We start from the raw sequence: 26,138 nt of genomic DNA, 5'->3' as shown, positions 1-26,138 counted from the left end.
TAAAAGCCAATTTTCCCCCTTTCTTTGTGCGTGTGCCAATTTTCAATAAGAACTGTGTTCCCCTTTTAGTCTTGTTTAAAATAAACAACACGTATAACAAGATGTTGAAATTTATTTATGGTATGTTAGCAGTAAGGACAGGTTGTTAAGGGGTCATAAAAACTATTAGTTCCCACTTTATGGTGGCCGAGTTAGTTTTTCTGCAAATTAAATTTGACTCTACGAAGGGATATATGATATATACAACTTTCTCTCCCTTACTGTAATTTTTTTCACGTTAATGCAGCCAACAAAGCCTGTCTTTTAGTAGGAATGCTCTCAGCTGGAGAATTTCCCTTGACCTGTGAGATAAAATTCGGCAGTAGGAAAGTGTGGGGTACCTAAGCCTGGGGAGAGTGGAGTGTCTGCTCATGTGGGTTATTCCCTGTGACTGAAGAAACTCATCTCGTGGCGAAGGAGGCAGAATGAGTTGCTGGATTTTCCATGCTTTACAGCCGCTTTTATTTACCCTTTTATCTATATTTCACTTCACGGTATTTGTTTTATACCATTTGTGTGTTCCTTCGTCAAAGTACCTCGGCTTGCGTACCAATAAGACAGACTTTCCTGTTAGTATTTAAGAGGCAGTACAGAGGAGTATATTGTTTTATTATTAAAATACAATTTATGAACCAGAAATGATCATAGATGCAAATTTATACTTTACACTTTTTTTTTCCCCCTTAATAAGAATATGTATATTTTCATCTGGGGAGAAAGCAGCATTAAAATGAGCGAGCCTGGGGAGTGTTGCCACACACACACACACGCATACGCTTGCATGCACAAAAGCGACACAGCGAGCTGTTTGCTGGAGAAATAAACTCCAAACAGCCCTGGAAATCCCACACTGGCTCGGAAAAATTGGAGCCCTCCTCGTTTGGCCCCGCGACGGCCACAAAGCGGGTGCACGGACAGCCCGGCGGACTTAACTTAAAAGACTTTGGGTCTTTCTGGTTGGGACCAGCATCCCAAGAGGAGGGGAAAGGGGGAAATAACTCCACTCACCAGATGGGTTTTTCCAAGCCCTCGCAGCTCTAATTAAAATGGCTGGTCAGGAAAAGCCTCCTCTCTTTCCCCTTTCCTGTGCTACCTACGCTGCAAACATAGCTCACTCGTGAAAAAATTTCCAAGTTTGAAGGATTAGCGGTAAAAATCAGTGTATTTTTTTTTTGTCAGGCTGAGGTGTAGAAATCTGGTCAAAGATAAATATATATATATATTTTTTTTTTCAGCTGTGATTAATAGCCCTGGGTGTTGAATGGGGTATTTGTGGAGGGGAGCGTGATGTTAAACAAAGTGTTTGGTGCAGCAGCTCTGCTCCTGCTGGAGCTGGCCTCAGCAGGGACGAGGGCTTTAGGCATAACATAGTAAAACTTGCTTTGAAGAATATTGAAGTAAGAGACTTAAATGTGTAAGAGTAGAGTTTTTGTATGTTTTACCATTTCATCAGCAGCCCGCAAGGTATTTGCTGCTGTTTAAGTAACTTTCTATTCTTTTTATCACGTTTGCAAGTGTGAATGTTTTGTGGGCATTAAACTCTCTACCTTGAACCTAAGTCTGAAAATTGGGCCATCTGGGACAGCTCAGGACGGAGGCTGGCAATAATATCACGCCACATTCTCATGACATGGGAGATCTGCTTCTGTTGGGTCTGGATGAAATCCATAGTGGGAAAATAGCTGTGAAGTGGGACTTTGATTTACGGTGATGCTGAGATGAGCTGTAGAGCATTGCACCCTGACAGCAGCTCCTCACCAAAGGATGGCCACTTGCTGTCCATGGCAGGAGGGTCTGGAGGGATATGGCTCTTGGCCTGACTGTAGCAGGTGGGACAGTGAATAGGGGTTTTTTTGTGAGCTTTTTATTACAGGACTGATGGTTGGTCGGATGGTTTTGACTAAGCAGAACATAGAAAGGTGATGCCTGTTAGCAGTGGGAGCAGACAGCAGTCCGAGGTAGGGTGTACTGGGTCTGCTGGTGCATGTACATCTCTTTATGTGCTTTACCAGAGCAAGAGGTAGTGTATGGAGCTATGGCCTCACTGCCCATCTGCAGAGCCTAGTTGTCTACTTCTGTTCTTCCCTGGTTTGATTCCTGCTTCCATATAAAAGTTTATGTAAATTAATTTCAGAATATTCCCCTCTCTTTGTGTCGTTAATCAGTGTTAGATGTTAACCTTTCAGCATCCTCATTAGCTGCCTCAAGGCAGGGCCAGCACATGTAAATTATTTTGTTGGGTATCCTGTTTACAGGGGAACTTTATAGCCCTAATGTAAAAATAGTGTTCTTTCCTGTGTGTTTTTTTTTTTTACTTTTTTCTTCTGGAGAAGCAAATTGTGCAATAAATCTGACTTGGTGAGACCTTGCATCCTCTGTGCGAAGCCCAGTGTTGGAACTTCATGGTGCTTTGGCTTCATTCTGAAACTGCATTTTACTGTAGCCGCTTTTTTTTTTTTATGTTCAGGAAAAAATAAGGGGCTTTTTGGCATCCCTTTGGCCTGTACCATCCCTCCGGCTGACCTAGAGCCCCCATGTCCCATGTGTTTGCAAAGACTGTCTTAGGTGATACCTGAGATTTGTGTATCTTCACTCACCAGGTGTCTGTGCTCAGAAGCACGTGGGTGGTAGCAGAGCCCTCGTAGTACAACTTTTACACGCAAGTTTTGGAGGAAAAGTGTAAGAAATTGCAAATATTTGAGTAGCAGCTTGGTCTTCACACTTGCTGACCCACCTCTGGTCTGTCACTTCTCATGGTCTCTTGCATTATTGTCTTGTCTTTGGGTAACTTCAACCAGCTTTTGGCATTTTTAGTGGAGCAAGGGATTGTTTCACAACTTGCAAATTCGACTTGTGGAATTTAAAAGTTTTGGCCGTGAATTGTAGGTGTGTTAATTCCCCTGTTCTCTACTTTCCTTGTTTCGGTTTGTTAGGGTTTCAACACGTATGTGTTTCTGTCATCCAGCAGCATTCCAGATGGAGCAAGAATATTTAAACTTTCAGTTGCTGAAGTAAAATACGTGATTTTATGAGCAACATGGGGAATGCCAGATTCACCTGTTTTGTTTCACTTGAGCTTTAAAGCGCCTGTTTACTTGTAGTAGATCTATTTTTGAAAGAAGGTGCAGACACTATGGTGACAGTTGCCTTAGAAATGCGTATAATAATGCAGGGAGGAGCGTACCTACAGGCAGCTGGTACTTGCCATCCCCTATCCCCTGTCCATAGGAGTTGGCCACCCTGCACCCTGTGTCCTCATGCATCTCCACTTCCCTCCCCACCTCTTTGTTGTCTGCCCCATGCCTGTGCTCTTGCCCCACCGGAGCTGGGGTGGTGTGGGCTGGGACTTAGCCAGACTGGGGCAGGTGAGGGTAGGGACCCTGGGTGCTCCCATCCATTTCCAGTGGAGCTTAATGCAGAGGATGGATCTGGGGATACAGCACATCGGTGGAAGCTCTGTGCTGGGCACTGATGGGCCATCGGTGGGATGGGCCCTTTGGGATGGGTGGGATGTGCCCCACCAGCCTCATAGGGTGATAGAACCATAGAATGGTTAGAGTTGGAAGTGACCTTAAAGGTTATCAAATTCCATCCCCCTTGGCCCTTTGGGATGGGTGGGATGTGCCCCACCAGCCTCATAGGGTGATAGAACCATAGAATGGTTAGAGTTGGAAGTGACCTTAAAGGTCATTGAGTTCCAACCCCCCTGCCCTGGGCAGGGACACCTCCCACCAGACCAGGTTGCTCAAAGCCCCATCCAGCCTGGCCTTGAACCCCTCCAGGGATGGGGTAGCCACAGCTTTTCTGGACAACCAGTGCCAGTCTCTCACCACCCTTACAGCCTCATGACCAGGCAAACTCCAGGCAGACAAAACAGAAGGATTGCTGAACTCCAGTACCAGTTCCAGTGCCTCACCACCCTCACAGCCTTGTGACCAGGCAAACTCCAGAAAAAGCAGAAGGATTGCTGAACTCCAGCCCCCTTCTTGCATTTTTGAGGCAGAAGCAACAATTAGAAACAACCACTATTGAAAGAGATTTTTGTCCAAAAAGGCAGGTGCACCCCTGTACCGAGGATGCAGGGAGGTGGCAAAGCCCAATGCAAGACAGAGGAGGGACTGACAGCACACCCAGCAAAAGGGACTGTTTCCCAGTGGCAGAGCAGTGGGGTGAAGCTTCCTGATAAGACGTGGGGGGATCTAAAACTGAATGTTCCCTGTGCCAGCCATTGCTGGGGTGGTTTGGCACCAGAGTACTGGGAAAATGTGATTCTTGTGCAGGGTTGAGCTGCTGCTGTGGGTCTCGTACATGGCACGGAGCAGGGGCCTTCTCGACCAGGTGCCTCTTCCAGGTCAATCTCTAAATTCCTGAACGTTTCACAGATTAAATACCACATATTGCAATTAAAAGGAGGAAAAAAAAATAAAATCCACCCTGCCCTCTGGGGATTAACCTTCGGTGACAAGCTATAGAACCGTCAGGAATAGTATTGATTCCAAATCTATAATGTAAAGTATGGAAATGGGGTGTCTGCAGGCCCAGTTTTAAGGACTACAAGCTTAATGTATTGCATGTATAAGGGGTTGATCTTGAGAGCAACCTGAAACATTGGCTGCATGTTATTACACGGTACTCTCGTATTTATTTACATAATAGATTTTGATGGGAAATATCTGTCTCCAGTGGAGCCTGCGAATTAGAAACACAAAAACTAAATGTGAGCACTGGGAATAAATATGCTCTGGCTTGTGAGTCAGGTGTGCGGGCCGTGGGAAGGGCTCTGATTAGCCGTTATGGATGTCCTATGGTCTTCCTCACCTTGCAGAGATGGGGCTTTTATTTACAATGATTCCTTGCTGTAGTTGCAGTTACACGAAGTTTCGCCGTGGCATTACAAGGGGCAGGCCTGTTGGCTGCGCACAGATTTACTGTGCGAGTTTAAGCTAATGGATACTTATCAGGCAGGCTGTATTTGGTGATCGTCCATCATTTGCTCATTAAACAGTGTATCTAAGTGATTCTCATTTCCTCCCTGCCATGTCTGGAAAGGAGGAAACTAGACACATTACGATGGAATATTAATGTCCTGGAGGATTTAGCCACCCATAATTAGATCTCCTTTGCATAAACCTGCTAGTGCTACCTTATTTTGTTGTTTGTCTTGTTCTCCTTAATCACCTTCAAATCTTTTTCTGTTCCTATCTCTTTTTTCAGTCTTCCTTTGTAATTCTGTCCCCATTTGTCTCATCCTTCTTCCTTTTTTCTTTCTTTTTTTTTTTTTTCTTCTTTTCCCTGACCTAGAGAGCACAGCAGTCTGGGTTTCCCCACTCCTCCCTCCTTCACACAAAAAGGCAGACTTTGCCAGCAAAACCCAGAGTCTCTGCCAAGCCCTGTTACTGACTTTGGAGAAAGCAGCTAGAGAACTTGTGCAAATTTAGGTTCTGAACTAGCTAAATAAGCCATGTCAGTAAACCCTCTTGTCTTATTCCCTGGCCTGCTGGCCCATGAAAGGACTAATATATAATGGTCCTATTTAAGGTGGAAAAAACCCTCCTGGCCAAGGGCCACCGATGGCTGAATCGGCCGTGCACTGGGGAGAGAACAGGGAGGTGGCTCTGGAGCTGCTCTTGGGATCTGGGGGGGACCATGCACAGTTCCCAGGGGCTGGGGCACGGTGAGGAAGATGCTGTCACCTCTCTGGGGGTGCCCTGGTGTCCCAGTGCTCCTTTCCACCGACCACCAGGGAAAAAAAATGGCAAAGGTGGATGGAAATGATGGCACAAACAAGCAAAATATCTAGTAAACACAGGGAGACCTGGCAGCCGTCCTCTGGCAAAGTTGATTTTCCAAAGGGAGTAAATTGGCTCGGCTGGCTGGTATAAAGCACCCTGGGTACCTTTGTGCTCCCCTGGATGCTGGCAGGGAGGCACCGGGGGGATTCCCCTTTCCTTTTAGCTGCAAGGTGTAGTAAATGCATCAGGTTGCGTTCTGGGATTCCCCTTTCCTTTTAGCTGCAAGGTGCAGTAAATGCATCGGGATGCGTTGCACCTATTCTCAATACACTGGCAAAGCCCCCCAAAACTTCCTATTTTCTTGCTGAAGGTGAAGGTTTCCCTCAGCACAGGGGTGGGAGAAAGCCCCCTCCTGCTGACAGAGGCAGGCAGCCCAGTTCCTCTGGCTGGGTGGGCTGCTGGGCGGTGGTCCACAGCTCTGCTGCAGCGGCGCTTCGTTTGAAAAACACAAATGCGACCCTTTTTCATAGTGCTGCTTGCCTCCGCTGCTCTTCTGCAGATTTGTGTGTGTTGCAGACTTTTGTCTCATGGCTATTAGGAGGTGGAGAATCTAACAGGGAACATCTAAGCGGGAGAGAGGGAAAGCCTTATGCCCAGCTGGGATGTAATCAGAAGAGAAGAGGCTAGCTGGCTTCTGCTCAAAGTAGCCATTTCTAAACTTTTTTCTATTTTTTTATTTTTTTTCTGTTTGCCACTGCTACTTTTGGTAGCAGCTCCTGGTACTGTGCAGGACCACACACCTCTGGGCAGTAGGCTGAGTGAGAGCAGAGGCATCCTGCCCCTTCTCCTCATCTTTCCGATTCGGGAACAAGCCCATCCACACCTCTCCAAGCCTCTAGATGTGCATGGAAAATACCAGGCTATTTTAAAGTGTAAAGATTGTTAACATCTTTTGTGCTCCTGCCATGCCAAGCGGCTGGATAACTGGCTAATTTACAATCCTCGGTCCACAAAGTTTTGAGCATCCTCAGCTCCCTTTGACTTGGTGGAAATGGAAGCTGCTCTGCATTTTGTGGGATTAGGAGTGCTGTACCAAATCCCAGGCTGCGAGTGCGGTGGGATGAGTCGCGGCGGATGAATGGTGGTCAGATGGGGCTATTCTGCATCTCGGGCTGATTGGGGAGCATGTAATTTCATGTGATGGGAGGGACAGAGCAAAGGCTGGGTAGGACAGCGCGGAGAGATGTGCGCCTGAAAGGCAGCAAAGATTACAGAAGATCACAGAGCTCTGGCTTGTGAGTACCTACAGCTAGGTCAGGGAAAAATATGTGATTATTGTGTGAGTGGCTTAAAATGCGGATCGGTGCTGGAGTATTTCTCCAGAGGGAAAGCTGCGAATCTTGACACGTACGTTACAGCTGATACACAGGCATCGGCGAGATTTCCCCAGGTTTATCTGAGAGCTTTCTGTCACCGACAAAATCTGACAAAATCCTCCAAACTACAAAGTGGCGCTGGCGTTTTCTGCGCTCAAACTGCTCTCTATGTGGTGTTCTCAAAGGTTGCTCGTGGGTGAGGGAGTGGCCCCGGTCCCAAATGCACCTCTTGGAAACAGCCCTGGTTCAGGAAAGTTCCCCCATCAGCTGGGGACTTGCTTGTAACCCAACATATTTCTCAGTGGTTTCCCAAACTGTCACAGTTCCTGACATTTTAGTTAGCATACTATGGAGTTTTTATATTATGGGAAGTGTTAAACTGGTCCTTGTGGTCCTCGAAGCCTGTGTAATAGGATAAGGGAGCATACACACGCCATCTGAATTACTGAGGGGCTGTTGCTCACTTGTAAAGCTTGATTGCATCTAGAAATCAACATTTGGTTCGGAAGCGTCTTACTTTGATAAGGTTAACTTCTTTCCTGGGAGTGATAAAGTGTTAAATAAGCACTGTGACTGTGAATGGAGTTCAGGTAATGGTAGCCCCATAAATAGATGTTCTGACTCTTAGGGGAATGGATGCTGAATCCTTTCAGAAGTTTCTCTGAGCACAAAGAACTGAAATCTTTGAGCCTGCAGCACTCGTGACCTAGCAATTAAATAAGCATCCTTGGAGAACATCTGAGACGAGTGGGCAAAATGCAGTATTTGCTGTATGTGGGAGTGCTGTGTTGTGATGTTGCCATTGCTAGGTTCCTCCCCACATCAGCCCTGTCCCTGCTCTGGCTCTTGCATTGAGACCTCACAATGAGTTGGAGCAGAACAGAGGTCTTCTCCAGGCATGACAGCAGCGAGTTGTCCTGTGCTGGGGTAGAACCAGAGGGTGGAAGCAAATGTGTGTCCTCCTGCTGCCATCTAACTCCTCCCTGCACCAGGCCACGGGTGGGCAGTGCACAAGGTTACTGATTTTTGAGCTGACTAACAAAAAACATTTTCTACACTGCCAGACTAAGGCTATTTTTCCAGTCAAACCCAGCCTTCCTGAAGGGTTTCAGATTCATAGATGCCTCCAGATTTCACCAAAGGGAACGGCTGTTGTAGCAGGCACACTCTTGAGTGAGTTTCCTATAACTATCTCATAATCATCACCTTGAAGGATGCAGCGAAGAGTGTCTGTTTTCATTTCCAGTACTTTATCACTTGTGCTGGCAAACGCTATGGACCCTTTACAAGAGAGAAGGAGAAAAATGTTAGTGCTTTAAAACCAGAAGTTTAGTGCGGTTAGCGTTGATATCAAGTTTCAGTACTTGACTTTGAAACTGTTTCTTGCCCATCTTTTTTTCTAATCAGCTGCATAGTGAAGCTGGCACTGGGGGATGTGTACCTGCTCCATTGGTGCACTGTGGTGCACCTTGGGTGCCATTCTGTCAATGACACATGAAGTGGGACTGAATGGTCCTCTTGCTGTAGTATCTCTGTATTACTGAAGGAGTAAAAGTATGCTTTTCCAAAACGTTTAAAAATGATCATTCTTGTGGTTCCAGCCACGTTGCAGGCACACAACAAAACATAGGGAGAAAGTGGGGGTGAGTTTGTGAAGGAAAACAGCAAGTATCCAACAAAAACATGGGAAATGCACTTGTGAACATCCTGCCCAAAGTTCAATAGGAGTGATTTTGGGTGTTTTCACTTTCAATGCCCCAGTATGAAACGTCTCCAAAATGTCATGAAATGGTGAGCCTTCACCATTATGTCACCAGGGCTCCCGTAAAGTATTTAGAGCTGATACAAGACCTCTAGTTGCTGTAGAAGATCTTGTGTCTCTGTCTTCAACTGTGCTGCTGTTTCCTGTGGGAACTCCACACTCCTGTGCAGAGTGTGTCAGGTTCCTGGATGGCTCCTGTGGTTTCAGTAGTTATGATTGCGGCTGGTGTGTCTCAGAAAACTTATTTTGCTACTAATGAAACAGGAATTATTTTGCTGTGCGATGTATTTTGGAAGTGATTGTGTTGAATGCTTCTTACCTCTTCACTGGCTTTGTTGTCCATTACTGCTACTCACATACTAGCATCCACAAAGTGAACATCAATGCACACTGTTCACCTGAGTCCATCTAGGTTTCAAGGAATGATGAGAAAAATAGTAAGAAACTAAAACTTTAAATGAAAAATCAACTAAAGTGAATGACTCCTGACTAATATTATGGACTAAGGGTTGGTTTTGTTTTTGTTTTTGTTTTTTTTTTTTTTTTTTTTTAATGGGTTCTCAGTAGTGAGAGCTGGAAATCCTTTCACAGCTGTAGCAGCCAATTCTGTTCTGGACCTACTCTGCCCTCCTGGGGAGGCTTGGCCAAGCCCTAAGGCAGCCCCCAGGGGGTCTGTCCCCTAACTGGGGTTCCATGGGACTACTTTCCCCCAGAGACCAGCCTCTGGTCTCCGACCAGCCCAGGAAAGCTCCTCCTGCTTCCCTGTGAGTCCAGCAACAGCCACGTGTGACTGAGGGAGATTTTGGCTGCATCTGCTTGGGTGTTGAGTTTGGGAGGAAGAAACTGATTATCTTTCCCTCTGACTTCTGTGGCTTGTGCTCACTGCTGAGGTAAAGCCAGCAGTGACACCACTTCAAATGCCTGCTCCTTAAATAACAATTTATATCCAGAAGATTAAGGCGGCCACAGAGGAACCTCTCAGCTCTTGGTTTTATGCCCATTATGGAGAGTGTGGAGACACTTAACTCTGCCACACATAGTGGGGTTAAGTGTCTCCCTACAATTATACTCGGTGCCTGGGACAAAGCCTGATCACCTTTTTTTTTTTTTTTTTAAGTTTTTTCCTTCAGCTTCACAGATATCTCTCCTTTCCCAGCCTCTGGGACCTTTTAATTACACCGGTGTATAGACTCAACCTTTATCTTCTAGATGTGACGTGCTTTTGCCCCTTGTTTCTCTATGCCTGCTGCCTGGCTTAGTGGGTGGATGGGCAGGACAGGGTCAAGTGCTTGGGTCTGGGCCATCACTGTGACCACACTGCTCCATAAAACCACCTAACACCGTGCCAGCTTGGCCTTGCCCAGTGGTCATGTCCTGCCTGGGTATGTTTGGGCACCCCCAGACGGCACCACAGCCAGGAGTGTGGGGTCCTGGCTCCCTTCTGGCAGTGTCCCTGCCCCATGCCCACTGTCCAAGGGGACAATTTGACCTGCTGCCCAAGAGAAGCGTCAGTCCGTCTTAGAGGGGGCTCAGCTGTAATTTTTTTTCTTATGGTTGATTCTATGAAAGATGATGTTTGCTTAAAAAATTATTTAAAAAAAAAAAAGAGGAAAAGTGGTGTGAGCAGCAGCTGCGGGGAGATGCATCTGTGTCTAAGCTCAAGAGGCTCCATCCCACCGGCCCCCTCCTTACATGGAGGTGTGGGGCTGTCAGCGACGTGGTGGGTCTCTGCAAACAGGGGGAGAACCTGCAGCCACGGCTCAGATAGTATAAAGTGAATTTAAGTGCCGTTGTCTTCACATACATGTTCTCTGTCCCCTTTTCAGTCTTTAGGGAACAAAGCAAATTAATGCCAACAGAGGCTGACTCAAACCTTTGCCCTCATTTAAGGGATTCCAAAAAATGCAGTTTTGTTACGTGCTGGAGCCAGCTGCCCTGCAGCAGCTCAAGGGCTAGAGCGGTCTCCAGTGTTTAACCAGCATGAAAGGCAGTGTGTTGCTAAAATTGCCAATGACCACTACTGATCTTGTACTTCTACTTGACTAGGAGTGAATTTATTGCCTTTATGAATTTTAGCAGACTGACTTTTTTGTCTTTCTAGGATAAAAGGTAAAGAAATAAAAGAAATCCACCTCAGCATAAAAGTAGTCATATAAAAAAACACTGTCCAAGCAAGCCAACCAAAAAGCAGTCAAGGATAAAATACAATTAAAACATCCCACTTGTCTGTTTTGAGTAAGGTACATGAAGTGCTGACTTAGTTTATTTAGTTTTGGGGCAAAAACCTCCCAAATGTACATAGATGGCAATGTTAAAACAGGGATGTATTTGTGTAAGAGTGAAATTGTATTGAGGATAACCACGGCCAGAGTTTGTCTACTAAGAGAGAGGTCAAAATGGGAACAAGATGGTGGTTCAGGGAACACAAAATGGTAGGTGAGCCCCAAGGAGGGAGCAGGCAGGAGCCAAGCCCCCTCTGCCACGGTCAGGGAATAGCATCGATAACGGCTTTGGGAAGCTCGTAGGTTTGTGTCTTGTTTTTCTCAGTCATTCTGGACTTTAATATTAACGTGACGTGGCCTTTATGCTAACATAGACTTCTTGTAAGAAGTATAACTGTTTGTCAAGTATGATTTTTTTCAAAAGTGGCCAAATTCCGTTCTCCACTGTTAGTAAACTTGCAGATGAACAGGAGCGGAGCTGTGCCCTTCTGTGGAGTACACATTTGTTTATGGTCTGGACATAAAATCAAAATTTGTCAAGGCACTGCCTGTGTTAATTATCTTCTGCGTTCATGATGCCACATGATGTCACCATTGACATCAACCTGACAGATAAGATTACAGGATGCCAGGATTCCTTACTGGATTGAAAAAAAACAAAAAGTTATAAAAAAAAAAAAAAAAAAAAAAAAAAAAAAAAAAAAAAAAAAAAAAAAAAAAAAAAAAAAAAAAAGGGGGGGGGGGGAGGGAAGCACAAAATCAAGAATCTTGTGATGAAAATGTAAACATCTAATGTAAATGCTCACTGGAGCAGGTCCTGGGGTCTGGGCACACGGGTCCCATCTGGTCGATAGGGGCTGTGCTTGTGGCTTTGCAATGTGGTTTGGATTTCAGTTGCAGAATTGTGTAAAATTTGTATTTGAACCCAGCACAGTTTGGATAAAAGAATTGGAGATTCCTTTTCATCGGGAAATAAAGACCCATGATTTATATTTGTTTGGTGTCAGAGCAACAGAGCAGGCAGGTGAAGATGATCAACTTGCACTTAAAAAAAAGAATTTCCACAGTTACTGCTTTCAAATGCCCAGCAATTTTGCACGTGGAAGTTGTTGTGAAAGTATAGAATTTTTCAAATATGAGTACTTAGCAGCTAGTGATATTTAAACCTCTATTAAAGTTTCACATGAACTTACTGTTACCTGTTCAGGAAGAAACTGCAAACAGAAATCCCATATTTTTGTTAAAACACAGGGAAAATCTCTTTACTAAATTTCCACCTTATGAATTATTTTATAGAAAGCAGTAAGTTCTTTTTCACCAGTGCAGAAGTCTGTTTTAATACTTAATGTCATAGCAGTCCTAGTTTTCTGATGGCTTTTCTTTCCAGTTTGTTTGTTTTAGCAATCACAACTTATTTCTGTTCTTTTTCAGTTGAAGAGGGTGAATCTTCAGATTTTGCTTTGACCTGGGACTCATCGGTGACTCAATCAGGTAAATATTTTAGGTTCTTCTGATTGCAAAAACTGCCAGAAAGCTGCCAGGCTTTTTACAGGAACTGTATTTTGTATGTCACATTCCTGTCTCAAATCCAAGACTACCCACTGCAACACAATTTTTATATCAGTTCCATATGGTCAATAAAATCTATTACATACAGAGACTAATATACTCTTATCCTCCGGAGAGCCATTCTTTCTTCTTGTGGGCACACTGAAATGGGTTGTGATTTCTCCAGTATAACCACTTTGAAGTTTTCTGCAATGGGCACTGTTGCACATTCATTCCAATCTAATTACATAAAAGCTACTTTAATAGGAATTTTAAACTTCAGTCTCAACTGGAATGTGCGTATTTTTCCTCTCGGAGGAAATTGGAAAGTACTGTCAGGGCTGGGGAATAAAAGCGCTACATCGCCATGGTAGAAAGATTTCACATTCGAACCAGCTTTTGGTTTGCTTGACAGTAATAACACTTAAACATTCTTCAGCTGTGTTACATTGATAATTTGAATAAAAAGAGCCTCAAGAAACTGAATGGGATAAAGCAAGTTTGTATGCAGTTGTGTAATGTGTATTGATAAGGCAAATGTGAGGGTAAATGTTAGATTAGTTTGCATTTAAAGTAACTAACCACATTTCAGTGACTCCTTGTGTCCTGTGTAAAGATGTTTTACTGTCTATCATGTCTTTAACATCTATGAAATTCTCAGAATATTTTTGATTTTGAAGCCACTGACTCTTTCTGTGCTCTCTCCGTACTGTGCTGTCTGATGGTGTTCTCTTAGAATCTCAGCAGTGACGTGAAAACAGCTCAGAAACTGAGCAGTAATTATGAAAATTAACAATGGTGCTGCATTCCTGGTTAGCATGGGTTTTATAAGAGTCATGGGGGGACTGACTTGCAGGAGGCTTTTCTTAGTCATCATCTAGCCGCTCTTGAAGGCGTAAGCTGCCTTTGTGTGGCACTTTGTGGCATTTCACTTCGTACCAACAGCGCTCCTGCTTGCGCTGGGTGCATCTTCTCTGGCTGTTGGAAGGGTTTGTGTTTTCACTAGTCTCTGATAGCAAATACTGTGCTGCCGCTGCTGCTGCAAACCCCCAGCTGTGATGTGGAAGGCCCCTTTGTGCCTGGAGCTAACGGCGCATGAAAAGAGCGCTCGCCGGCTCCCTTGCTTGACCTTCGTCTCAAACAGCAGTGGAGTGGAGTTACCGGTGTTATCTATCAAAAATCTTGAATTGTAGTAAATTTAACACAGGCTGAGGTTCAAAACAGCAGCACCAAAAATCATTCCTGCGCAGAGCGGGAGTTGATTTGGGATTTCTGGATGGTATTGGGGACTATGCTGTAAGTAGAAGACAGCTCGTGAAAGGCTTTTCCCAAATTAGTTGAGTCTCCTCCATTTTTCTTCATTACTCCCGTAATTACAGCTCTCATTCAAGACATCGGATGTGGAATGAAATGTATTGTATGGGTGATTTATGGCAGCTTAAGGAAAATCTGTGCTAATGGGGAGGTTTTCCTCTTAATACATTTAGTAGCTAGAGATGTCAATCTTGCATGCGTATGAAGGTGACGTGCAGTATCCTACAAAGACAGGGCACAGTGCCTTGGGACAGAGGTTGCAGGCTGGAAGATGAGTGAGGAACTACCTAGAAAAAGCTTAAAAAGCCCTAGTACATGGTGGTACAGCCGCGTGGAGTCACTGGCTCTTGTGTGGTGTGCCTCCAAAGCTATATTCAGTAACTAAAACCAGTCCCTCAGTCCCAGTGTGCAAGACTTTCATTATGTTCTTTTATGATCTTCCTGTTTGCATTAGCTCCAGTAGTGTGATGTTGAACTTCAATAAAGGGTGAAAAAACACGCTTCAACTTCTTGTTTCATGCCCCTTCTTTCCCTGGCCCAAAGTGACAAAATTGCCTCCCCTTCCTTGACCCTCCCCCCCCACCAACAGAAGAAAAACCACAAGGCCAAACCCGGGACTTGTTAACTCTGAAACGTTTGCCAGATGTTTCAAATTAACATATTTCTCTCCCTTCTTCTCCTGTGTGTGTTTGTACATCTCTGTGTGTGTGCAAACACATACAAAGCGACTTCTGAAAAATGCTGTTGGCACTCTGTGTGGCTGCTGAGGGCTGGGGAGCGGCGGTCCTGGGGTGGCGTGGTACGTAGGGACAGCAGGAGCAGGTAGAGTGTCCTTTGTAAACTTCTTTTTTTAAAAAAAATAAAAAACTAGCAAAGTATTTATATAGATGCGGTTGTGGGGCGAGAAGGTAGTTGGCTGCTCTTTGTTCATCAAACCAGTAGAAGCTCTACTGACAGGGGTAAAATGCTTTGGAGGAATTCAATCCTTGGTGCAGTTTCACTGAGGTATTTATTCAAATGCTTTAGATACAACTATGAATAGTTTTATGATTATTTTATTTGTTCTTTTTAAACCACAACTTAAAGGCTGCATGTAGTAACTTAGAGAATCAGGAAAATGTATAAGGAGGCAGCGGCTGCCCTCGGGCCCAGGGTAAATAACCTGGGTGTCCACCAGCCCTGTTGAACAATGGGCATATAGCGAAATTTCCTTCCTCTCCAGGTCTTGTAAACATTTTTTTTTCCTTAATGTAAAAAGAAGAAAAAAAGCTTTTCCTTTCCTCTCTTAATCTGAGGATTTAGCTTGCTGTTAAATAGCAGGTCAGTAGTGATTTGCTGTCTAAGAGGCAGAGATGCTTTCTGTCCCAGCGGAAGAGAGCAGCCAAGTCCTCCTTCTCCCTGCTTTTCCCTCTCAACAGCAAGTGCAGCCCTGGAAGCCCATCTATCTCACCCCCAAGCATTAGGGAGAGTGGGCTGAGCAGGGCTGCTGGGGGGGCCGGGCAAGCACCCACCTCTGCTTTGCCAAAGGGTTTTCTGCTCCTTCAAAGCCCAGAGGAAAAAGAAGATTCAGTATTTGTCGGGCTGGACCCTTGCTTTGCAATCCTGCATTGCTGTTGTAATACGTCACGAGAGTATTATCTTGAGGACCAACAAGGGACATCTTAAAGAAGTACAAAAATCTTACTAAATATATAGAGAATTTAAGGCATTTTAAAGACCTATGAAAGCATTTTACATGGGGGTTGCCGGGGAGTTTCTCATTAGCCTGGCTGGGAGGCCCTGGGGAAGCTTGGCTGAATTGTCTGGGGCAAACAGAGCAGATTCCGTCTTCTCCTTAGGAGCCTGCAGACCTAAAAGCCTCATTTTTTTGTGTGTCTGCTTCTGAGGTAACTGAAGGTATCTTATTTCTGTGTGCAGCTTTGAGTTATGACACTGATCAAGAAAAGAGTTAGGGAAATAGGGGACCGTGGACCCTTGGTGCATGTGTGTTTGCAGAACACAGGAGGATCTTCACAGCGTTCAGGGCGGGAAGGACCTCTCCAATGCCAGTGCCCAGCCATCTATTAGCATACAACATTAGTCTCATCCATTTATAACATTCCAGAAATCATGAAAATAAATTACAGGTTGGTATTTCCTCCCTTCTTCCCCCAGTGGCTCCGGGTCCCCTGTCCCAGCCACCGAGCTCGCTGCAGCCACTGGGCACGTCTGCAAGGGGCATGTTAACAGAGCACAGCATGGCAAAAAACCCACCAACCAACGTAACATTTTAGGACACAGACATTTGATGTATTGCCATTAAGTTTTCCCACGTGCTTGTTCTATACAGTACGCTGCTTTAGATTTTTAATTGCCTTCTGTGATTTCTTTTAAAGTTTCCCTCCTTCAAGGAGGAAAAAAAAAAAGGGGAAGCAGCAACTTTTGAGAAACAAACCACAAAATAAGAGAAAACCACCCTGTGGTCACTCCTTTTCCCCTTTTTGCATGGCCTCTCCCAGCTATGTAAATCATAATTTTCACTTGGTATCTTCAGAGGAGGAACATCTTGATGCAGTTTGGAGGCTTATTTTCACTCAGGGCTCTCAAAGTTGGTGCTGGGACATTTTTAAGGCCATCTCTGCTACTCGTGGCTCTCCCTGCCTGTTCCCTCCTGGCTGTTCCCTGTGCTCTTCCCCACCACTGGTCTTCTGATCCCAATGCTGCTGCTGTCTGCCCCCAAAATGTTGAGTGTTTGTTTTCCTCTCACTGTTTTTGTAGGGTTGGGTTTAATTTTGGTTGCCAAAGGAACAAAAAGGATAAGAAAGCCCGGCTCTCATGAAGCAAATGGAGACTTGCTCCTGAAAGTATTCGTGTGTTAACTTTTTTTTCCCTCCTTTTCTGTTTATTCAGATAAGCTACAGAAAATGTTTTATCCTTCCTGACCTTTCCCTTTTTGGGAAGGTCCCTGTTTCAGTCACACAGTTTGTTGTCCCCTCAGCCTTCTGCCAGCGCTCTAGGCTTGCACAACCCAGCACGGTCCACTACCTGGTGCCCACCAAGGCCACCATCCTTGTGGCACCCCATTCCCTGTGGTCTCACAGTACCCAGGGCTATCCCTGCTTCTGCCCATGTGCCCCTGGCAGCTCCCACAGACCCCATGCTGGTTCTGCTCCAGCTGCACAACCTGCTGGGAATGGACTGTGTCAGGATGCTATGGTTTGAAGAACCCACAACAATTTATTGTCATTTAGACAATTACCACCTGATTACCTCTTCCCATCCAGGAGGGGGAACTGAGAAACACAAGGAAACCCAAGAGCTAAAATATAAACAGATTTAATAGAATACTACAAAATAATTAACATTAATAATACTAAAGAACCAATATTGATTCCGATACCAACATAAAATATACAGGGGTTATACTCAGCCAATTATATTGTAGTGATACGACGAGGGGTAATGGTTTTAAACTGAAAGAAGGAAGATGTAGATTAGATTCTAGAAAGAAATTCTTTGCTGTTAGGGTGGTGAGGCACTGGAACAGGTTGCCCAGAGATGCTGTGGCTGCCCCATCCCTGGAGGGGTTCAAGGCCAGGCTGGATGGGGCTTGGAGCAACCTGGTCTGGTGGGAGGTGTCCCTGCCCAGGGCAGGGGGGCTGGAACTTGATGATCTTTAAGGTCCTTTCCAACTCTAACCATTCTGTGGTGTTGGTAAGGCGAGTAATTATAAACCCTTCCCACATTACTCTGTTTGGAGGAGCTCACAGCACAACTCTGCATCTGCAGGGGTGAGGGCTTCCTGGGAGCAAGCCTCTGCTCCAGCGCTCCGGGGCTGCTGAAGGAAGCTGCTGGCTGGAGTGACAGGGGTCCCTGGGGCTCCCTGAGGTCCAACATCCCACAGCTGTAGCACCTTCAGGGAAAGGAGAAGTATAAAACCTGAGATTCCTTGTTGTGTGTGGCGCGGCGCAGCACCGACACGTGCATCTGTCATGGAAACAGCCGCCCTGCGAATCCACCGGGGCCTCTCCGGTGGTGCGGCACCATAGGTGTTCCCCTCTTGTTTGGGGAGGGCATCTTCGGCAAGAAGGAGCGATCTTCAGATGTGAACACAGCATGGGTGTCAGTATTTAAATTAGAAGCACACACCTGTGTATTGCGGCATTTCTTAGAAAATACTTACTATTAAAAATGTTAATTGGGAAAATTACAGCAATAGCACAGAGGAGGAGAATTAATTTCCATGGTAAAAGAGGGGAGGAAAGAAAAGCTTGTTTCAAAGTGAGCTATCAAGTACTCCCCCTACCCCATCACCCACCCGTTCCCTGGCTCTTTAAAGACAGTGTCTGCTGGAAGCCCATCTGCTTAAGAGAAGCTGAGTGAGCGTGGTGTATTGCTGTGTGTCTGAGCTTCTCCGTACCTAAAGCCAGGTCCCCATGATAGCTACAAGCAGCATCTGTAAAGGGGAGGATTCTGCAGGGTCACAGCCCCAGCCTGGCCGTGAGTCTCCATCCCTTGGTAGCGTTCAGATCTCCTTCTGGTGAGAACGTCCCAGTGAAGGACGCTGCCCTTGAGCTGGAGGGATTGCTGGAGAGGAGCAAGGTATAGCATAGCACCGTCCCATCTTCTTCACGCTCCTGCTCTCCCTTCCTGTGTTTCTTTTCAGTGATGCTGCCTTCTTCTCTTTTGCTGCCCAAGCAAATGGCTGTGTTTTTGGGATGAAAATTGTATCTGTTGTAGTATTGTATCTGTAGCAGTAATGGGCTAAAGTAAAGCAAAGGAGATGGTAGGCTGGATATCAGGAGACATTTCCCGGTAGTGGATCTAATAGACTCTGGTGTTATCTCTCATCACTTCAGTCATTTGCAAACTGTACTGGACAAAGCACTTGAAAATACACTGTAGGAATGGTCCTTACATTAGCAGAGGGATGGATAAGATGACCTCATAAATCCTTCTCTTCTCTAATTTGTTCTGCTGCGCTCTGGGTTTGCTAATCTCCTGCAGATTTGAGGACAGAAGCAGACTGACTGGCCAGGCAAACTGTGCTTTCTAGAGTTTATTTCAATAAATATTTTTGTGTAGGATCTCAAAGCACTTTACAAATGCTAATTAGACCTCCCAACCTAGTAGAAAGTATTCCTTGTGCCCTGTGTCTATACTACTTTTCTCCACATCATGCAGTGTGCACCATGCTGCAGGTTGACCTTCCCAGAGGGCTGTGGCTCTGGCCCCGGGATGGATGGCTACTTGCCAGCCTGTCTTCCTTTGAGTGGTTTCTGCAGGTCAGTGGCTTTGCTTTTCCAAGTCTGCTTTGGCCCTTTGGTAGGGGCCAGGGAAGCTGGAACTGTGTGGCTGTAGGAAGGCATTGCAAGGGGGTTTGCCTTTGTGAAGTCAGAGAGCTGAGCAGCTGAAGGAGAGTCTCCTGGTGAACAATTTCTTTGGCTTTCACGGAAACTGATGTTCTCCTTCGACCGGTTTACACGTTGCAGTTGTAACTGGTAGCTCAAAACTCCCAGCCTGAATCAATGTAAAACAGGAATAACAGAATACATTACGTTGGCCTGTTGCTTAAATGAGAAAAATCAATAAAAAATAATGCCACAGTGGTGGATCCCCAGTAATCATTCTTCTTGAGGAAAAAAACGAAACAACAAATTGTGCCAATTCTGAGAATGGGGTTTTATAAACAAGGTTGTAAAAGAAGAAAAACAAATGGAATAAACAAGCTCCGCTGCTTTGTTTTCTGGGCTGAGTAAGAATGTTGATATGAAACTGCAGCGAAGAACTGCATGAAATGTATGATGCTTTGCCCAAATAATCTTTGCTTATTCAGTACAGGAAACCAGAATCATTTGGGTTGGAAGGGACCTCTAGTGGGTCTTACTCAACATTGACCTGACTTGTAAAAGTTTCTGTAACCATTACTGCCGTATTTTTGGTTAAATTGTCTTGAACTGTTAAGCTTATCGTAGACCAAGAGTACAAGTAAGGTTACTGTAGCATAAGAATGTGTAGACAACAGAAATTGAAGCCAAATACTTACTAAAAAAAGGTTTTTTAAAAGTTAATATAGCCTATAATTTCCCCTAATAGAAGGTATGTTTGTATTTCTGTCATTTAGTGTCTAAAGTAGCCTTTTTCTGGTCTCGCAGTAAGGAATTACGATGTCATTGTCAAAATAAACCAAGCTCATCTCATAATCTTGTATTTGTTGTGTATAAATTCAAATGAGAAAACTGTTAAATGGGACCATTTATAATGAGATTTGAGATACCCTATGGCTCTCACTTGGAGACAAGTGACCTTTGTCTTTTTCGGGGCTGAGTAACAGCGCGATGTAGATTTAATAGATGTGTGCAGAGACCTGGCAGTAGATTGGGGTGTGCGTGGAAGAGGTACTCCATGCCTCTTGCTCTACATATTTTTGAATTCCTCACACTTGGGACTGAAATGCCTGCCTATTTGTGTGTTTTATAGTAGCCATGCCTCCTTTTTTATGTGGATGGCTTTGGCATTCATTTGTAGAAATTATTAGACAGTCACAAAACCCTAAAGAGAAAGGAAAAAAAAACCAAGCCGTACACTTTGCTTGGAAACACTGTCTGTGTTGCATAAAGCTCTGACAAGATCAAGCCTCTAATTAAATTATCTGGCACGTGGACAATTCTGTTCCGAGATCTGCTGAGCTAATGTGTAGCCATTAGCTCATACAGCCACCAAATCAGAAGTACCAAAGAGACAATTTACATAGGGCCACAGCGTGTTTTAAAAAATTCTGGTGAGTTGTGAAGCCTGTAATGTTAATTGCCAGTTAGCACATTGTAATTGCTGTAATTATTTGCAAGTAAAATGATGTAAGGGACTTAACATCGTACTTTCCTTAACACTTCACATGTTGGTGATCGACTAAATCTCCCACTTAGAGTTTTTGCTGGTTATTTTAAGAACTTGTCAGCCACTTGCTGAAGTCTGAGCTCATCCGCCAGCTTGCTGTTCTTGCCTGTTGTCTTTAACGTTGAGCGGTGGCCTCTCTAAAGTCTTTATTACAAAAAAAAAAAAAAAAAAGACAAAAAAAAAAAAAAAGAAAGCCATCTGATTTTTTTCTATGGAAAAATTATTGGTATCTCCCGGCAAGGAGAATGATGAAACTCCTGACTTTTTGATGAAATATTGCACTTTGTGATTACAAAAATGTTTTGAATTGGAGAATGTTGTGTGAAAGTGTTAAGTATTTGAACACTTTGTTTTTCCTGAATGCCCCTCTGGCTCCTGCTGTGGGGCACGACTCTGTAGCTGGTTTTTAACTTAGACTTACGTGATGGGAAGCTTTTACCTCTTGGTGAGGCTTAGGATGTAGGAGGAGATTGGCATGTTCTCCTGTTGAAAACATTAGAGGGGGTTTAGAGAAGTGCCTGAAACTTGGAAACCCTGAGAAGAACCAGAAAGGGAATCAAAGAGTCTGGCAAAAAATTTTAAAAAAAAAAAAAAAAAAAGGCAATAAAATAATAAATGCGAATGTCTGCGGCTGACCAGCGAGAGCAGAACCAGCCCTGCAGCTGGTCGCACCGGAGCCCAGCTGGGAGAGAGCCCTCAGCACAAATTGCCAGCCTATTGCCTCCCACCGCCACGCCGCGGAAGTGGGCCAAAAGCTCCTCCGTATGGGATTAAAGGGATGTGTAATAGATTAAAGATCAAAAATGTTAATTAAGAAATGGTCTTTTCTAATAAGATGCCTTCAAGGGCACGGTACCAAAAATGAGGCAATCTCTCATTTTGGCAACAGCGCTGGGGTTGTAATGAAGCTGGAGCACGGGGGTAAGGGGAGAAGGAAGGGGACGCCTCCTGTTCGTGGCATCTCCTTCAGAAGGGGTAAATCAATTAGCAATAAAAATGTAAACACGTAAGTCAGAACGACATTACTCTGAATTCTGCTGAACAATGTGTGGATTTAGACGTACGCATTTTAGCTTGGCATTTCCTTGAGGATAAGTTGGCAGTACAGATAAAGGACTCCTTCACCTTAGTGGTATTTAAACAGCAGCATTGTAATTTGGCTGAAAATAACCACTCTTTGATGCATTTGAAGTGAATCCATGCAATATATCTTCCTGACATAATTTTCTAGATATGGGACGTTTGGCACCTTTGTTGATGGATTGAAACTGTCTGAGGAAAGGCTTATTTTTCTTCAGAAGAGGGAAGAGCCACAACTCTGAGCTCTCGTATTCCAGGCTCCTGCAGCAGGGAGAAGTTTACGTTTTACAAATAAACTGATATGCAAGTATTACTTTTGTGTTTCAAACCCAAAAGGTGCTATTGAGAGCTGTGAAATTTTATTGCGTCATTATAACTAAAGAAAACATGCTTTTTCTTAAACTTGAGCATCCTAGTTAGTGACTCCACTGTTAACGTTTTCTTAATAAACTCATCAAAACTCCAAAAGGAAAACTCAGAATTCGGCACTTTTCCTTGCGGTGGGATGGTGGGATTTCACATCCCCCTTCATCCCACACTTTCCCCTCTAAACTCCTTAATGCTGTAAAGCTACGTTATTTCTGAATGAGTTATTTGCTAGTGTAAAATGGAGGCACCCTGAAGGCAAATTTCTTCCCTCTTGGTTGGAAGCATTTGCTTGGATAAAGAAAACCTCTGGCAAGGTGAGGCTCTCTGCATAGTGTGTGTGTGTTTTAAGGCTCTGTCTGTCGTTTGAACCAAAGCTAGGGAGAATTCCCAATTTGAGAGGGGTATGGTGGGAAGGTGCTTACTGGTCATGTGCCCCTGTGTGTGCGTGGTGAGCTGGGGCCAACTGAAGCAGCCTGGCAGGGAAACGTCCTCCAACAATGGTCTGAAACTTAAATTGGTTGGGTCTGGTTTAATTGAGAGGAGGTTCAGAGCACTTGGAGCTGGGCATGGTGTAGACTTGTGCTTATTAGTATTATTTAGCTTGGATGGGGGCTATAGGAAACTTAAATTAAATGCCACTAAATTCCTGTGCCCTAATTTTGTCAGATAAGTGAACACAAATGGAGACTGCAGTTATTTTCATCCAAAGAAAGAAAATTGGAGAACTATTTCTTATCCAAAGACTTAAATCAGATCTTTTCGCAGTTCATAAATGTATTGTTTTGACGGACTGATTAGTTCCATCTTTACTTGATTTCACTTATGGTTTTTGTTAAAAGAAATGTGTAACTCGGACTTGAATTAGCCTTCTCCCAAGAAGGTCTATGCCAAGCTGCTCTTGTTGACACATCAAGGAGAGACAACTGTAGCAACAGAAAGATCATTGCCCTTTTCCTTACTTTGAAGTTCCTTTAAAAATCTCAAAATCATTTTATACTGGGCAATTTTGAAGACAAAGTTCTGAATTGAAGTTTTCCTCGGTGTGATTTTGACAATGTTCAAAAAAGATGTATGTTTGTCATTCTTCTTTCAGTGTCGATAGGGAAGGCTTCCATTTTGCATTGTTGATTTAATCAAGTAGGTTATATTCCCAGAAAACCAGTCGTTTTGTAACGCTGTTATTAATTTGTACAGAATGTGTCTCCCATATAGAAATTGAGGAAACTTGGAACTTAAACTCTGATAGTAGTTCATATTGTGCTCTTTCCGTTTAGCCCATGAGTCCAGGTGACCATTTATCCTGTTCAATCAATGAGAAACGTTCTGCATAAAAAGCTCGTGGCTTCTCTTCCTTGATCATATTAAATAAAATACATTTATTGCCATATTTCCACAGGAACATCCAGAAAGCATATACAAAATTATCGGGGTTCGGCAGGAATAACTGAGAGGAGCATTTAGTCTATATTCTTATGAAAAAAAGGTTGTGCAGTATAAGTGTACTTTTTCTGATCAAGGTGAATTTCAGGCTGATATCTTGCACAAGTTAGCTAATAGCCAGGTTGGTAAAACATTTTCTGGAAAGGATGTTGCAGAAATCCACGTTTTTTCTTAATTTTTTCTTTATATATTATGAGTGTAGACAGCTGCAGTGCTGAAGACATGAGCCCTATCACCTCTGCAAATGCTCTTTGCATCTCTGGGTTTGTGTTGTGACAATCAAGGGTAGATGCTTCTGTGTCACAGAACTAAATTATCCTTCATTTTTCACCCTTACTTCCAAAAAACGGTGCTCGGTGTTGATGGCATTTTGTGTGTGAAATTGAAATAAGAATTGGTGTCGCTCTTCCTCCAAAACGGCTTATAAAAACTGGTGAATTTTTAGGGCTTTTTAATATACTGAGGTTGTAAACCTGTTGTATTTTAAATAGCTTTCTGAGAAACCCACAGATACACCACAGGCGCTGGAAGTGTGGTGGAGCCATCAGTGAACTATTAAATGAGAAAACACATCAGAAGAGTTAAGTGATTTTTAGCTCGGTACTGTAATGAAATATTTTAAAACTATATCTGGTTAATGAACGTTGTGGCCAGACTGCCTAATTGACCAAAGATGTAGGAAGTGGAAGCGCTTTAAAAATAGACTCCTTGCTGTAAAGTGGGTGGAAGGGTCCAAAGCAAACCCCAACCCCTCTTTCCATGGGGCTGGTGGGAGAGGGGCGGTGTGGGGCTGTGGGGGCGGTGGCCGTGAGGAAGCTGTTTTGCAGGATGAAGTTCTCAAATATACATCTAACCATTTGTCAGCAACTAAAATGCAAATTCAATAATTTAAGGAAAAAAAATTGAGGCTGAACCCCTGCAAAGAAACGTGCCTTTTTAAAAAATGGATTATTTGTTATTATTACTACTTTATACCTAGTGCAAAGTACACAGGGAATGGGGCTGCTAAAGAGAGTATCAACTAAATTAGGGTTAATTAGAAGTTCTCCCAAATAGCTCGTGCTTCATCAGCAACAAAGCAGTGTGTAAATAAATCTAATTTCTCTCCAACTAAACTCCTCACAGGCTTAATTACAACAGTGACAATATCTGGGCCCTTCTGCTAAAGAGAGTATCAACTAAATTAGGGTTAATTAGAAGTTCTCCCAAATAGCTCGTGCTTCATCAGCAACAAAGCAGTGTGTAAATAAATCTAATTTCTCTCCAACTAAACTCCTCACAGGCTTAATTACAACAGTGACAATATCTGGGCCCTTACCCCCCTTTTTTCGTTAGTGGGGGGAGGTCATTACAAGCTGTATCTGGTGAGGGTTGTCATGAGCAGTCCAGAGCTGAGCCTTTCACAGGTGTCCTCTGAGGTCGAGGGAGAAGTGGAGGAACTTTCAGTATGTCTGGGAGAGCCCAATTAAGGTAGTTCATAAGAAACTTGAGAAGCAGAAAGCACTGATCGAAAGGAAAAAAATCAGCACTATATTCTGGAGAGACTTTTGTTAATTACATGAAATATTTCCGCTACTTGTATTATTTGCCATCTTAACTTCTTCCCCTTTATTACTCATTTGCCAGCAAAAATCCCAAACTAGGGTTTTATCTGTCCATTTGTTCTTTACCATGCATTATCATCCTTCTCGTGGCAGATCCCAGGGCTCTGCCAGTTCTCTGGCTGTCCCAGATGGCTGTCTCCTGCTCTGGCACTTGGGACCTGCCCAAGGAGGGAAGCGCTGAGGGAGACAAGACTTTAAAGTCACTTTAGCTCTTTTAAATGTCCTTTCACACTTTATTTACCATTTAGGGCTAGAAGAAAGGATGCAGGAAGATATTAGGAGAAAGTGTTATCACTGTGCTGGAGAACTGCTGCAGCTCCCGGCTTAGTCCAGGGATAAACAGCTGAAAACCTCTTGCCAGAAATTAGTTATCGCAGGGAAAGTACTAACCTGGGTGCAGGTTTCAGCTGGGTGCAGAAGTGCTCTGCTGAGGGCTCATTCAGAGGGATTAACTTCTTTCATTTGGTGCTTGATTCACTGTCCTCTATGATTTTTTTTTTTTGGTAATTATTTTTTATTTAATTTCTAATTCTATTGAAGGCACCGCATTCCTTATTACGCGGTGTCACGTTTCAGCCGATCCCAAATTAATAAATGAGCAGCAGCAGAATAGCATGCAGCACAATTCTAACAGCATGAGCTGCGCAGAAGTATATTTCACTTAGCTCCAATTTAAATACTCTGCTTTGCTCGATTTAATTATGTGAAATTACTGAATTAATGGCTTTGTCAAGTGAAACGTGTAGGACTTCAGAGTTTGGTATTAAGGAAAGAAA

At 43.9% G+C, this 26,138-nt stretch overlaps 1 protein-coding gene across 2 annotated transcripts in view; it reads left to right on the top strand.

Moving 5' to 3' along the window:
- The window catches only part of ZNF423 (zinc finger protein 423), a 244,113-nt gene that overhangs the window by 40,458 nt on the left and 177,517 nt on the right, over nucleotides 1-26,138 (top strand). For both annotated transcript variants that reach the window (XM_014942178.1, XM_014942177.1), the window contains exon 2: nucleotides 12,563-12,622. The gene's annotated coding sequence lies outside the window, so the exon portion shown is untranslated. The remainder of the gene's footprint in view (nucleotides 1-12,562; nucleotides 12,623-26,138) is intronic.

This window comes from Calidris pugnax, unplaced genomic scaffold (genome assembly GCF_001431845.1).
Source record: "Calidris pugnax isolate Ruff unplaced genomic scaffold, ASM143184v1 scaffold28, whole genome shotgun sequence".
Taxonomy (NCBI): Eukaryota; Metazoa; Chordata; class Aves; order Charadriiformes; family Scolopacidae; genus Calidris; species Calidris pugnax.
Note: the sequence above shows the minus strand (reverse complement) of the source record. Positions and strands in the feature narration are given on the sequence as shown.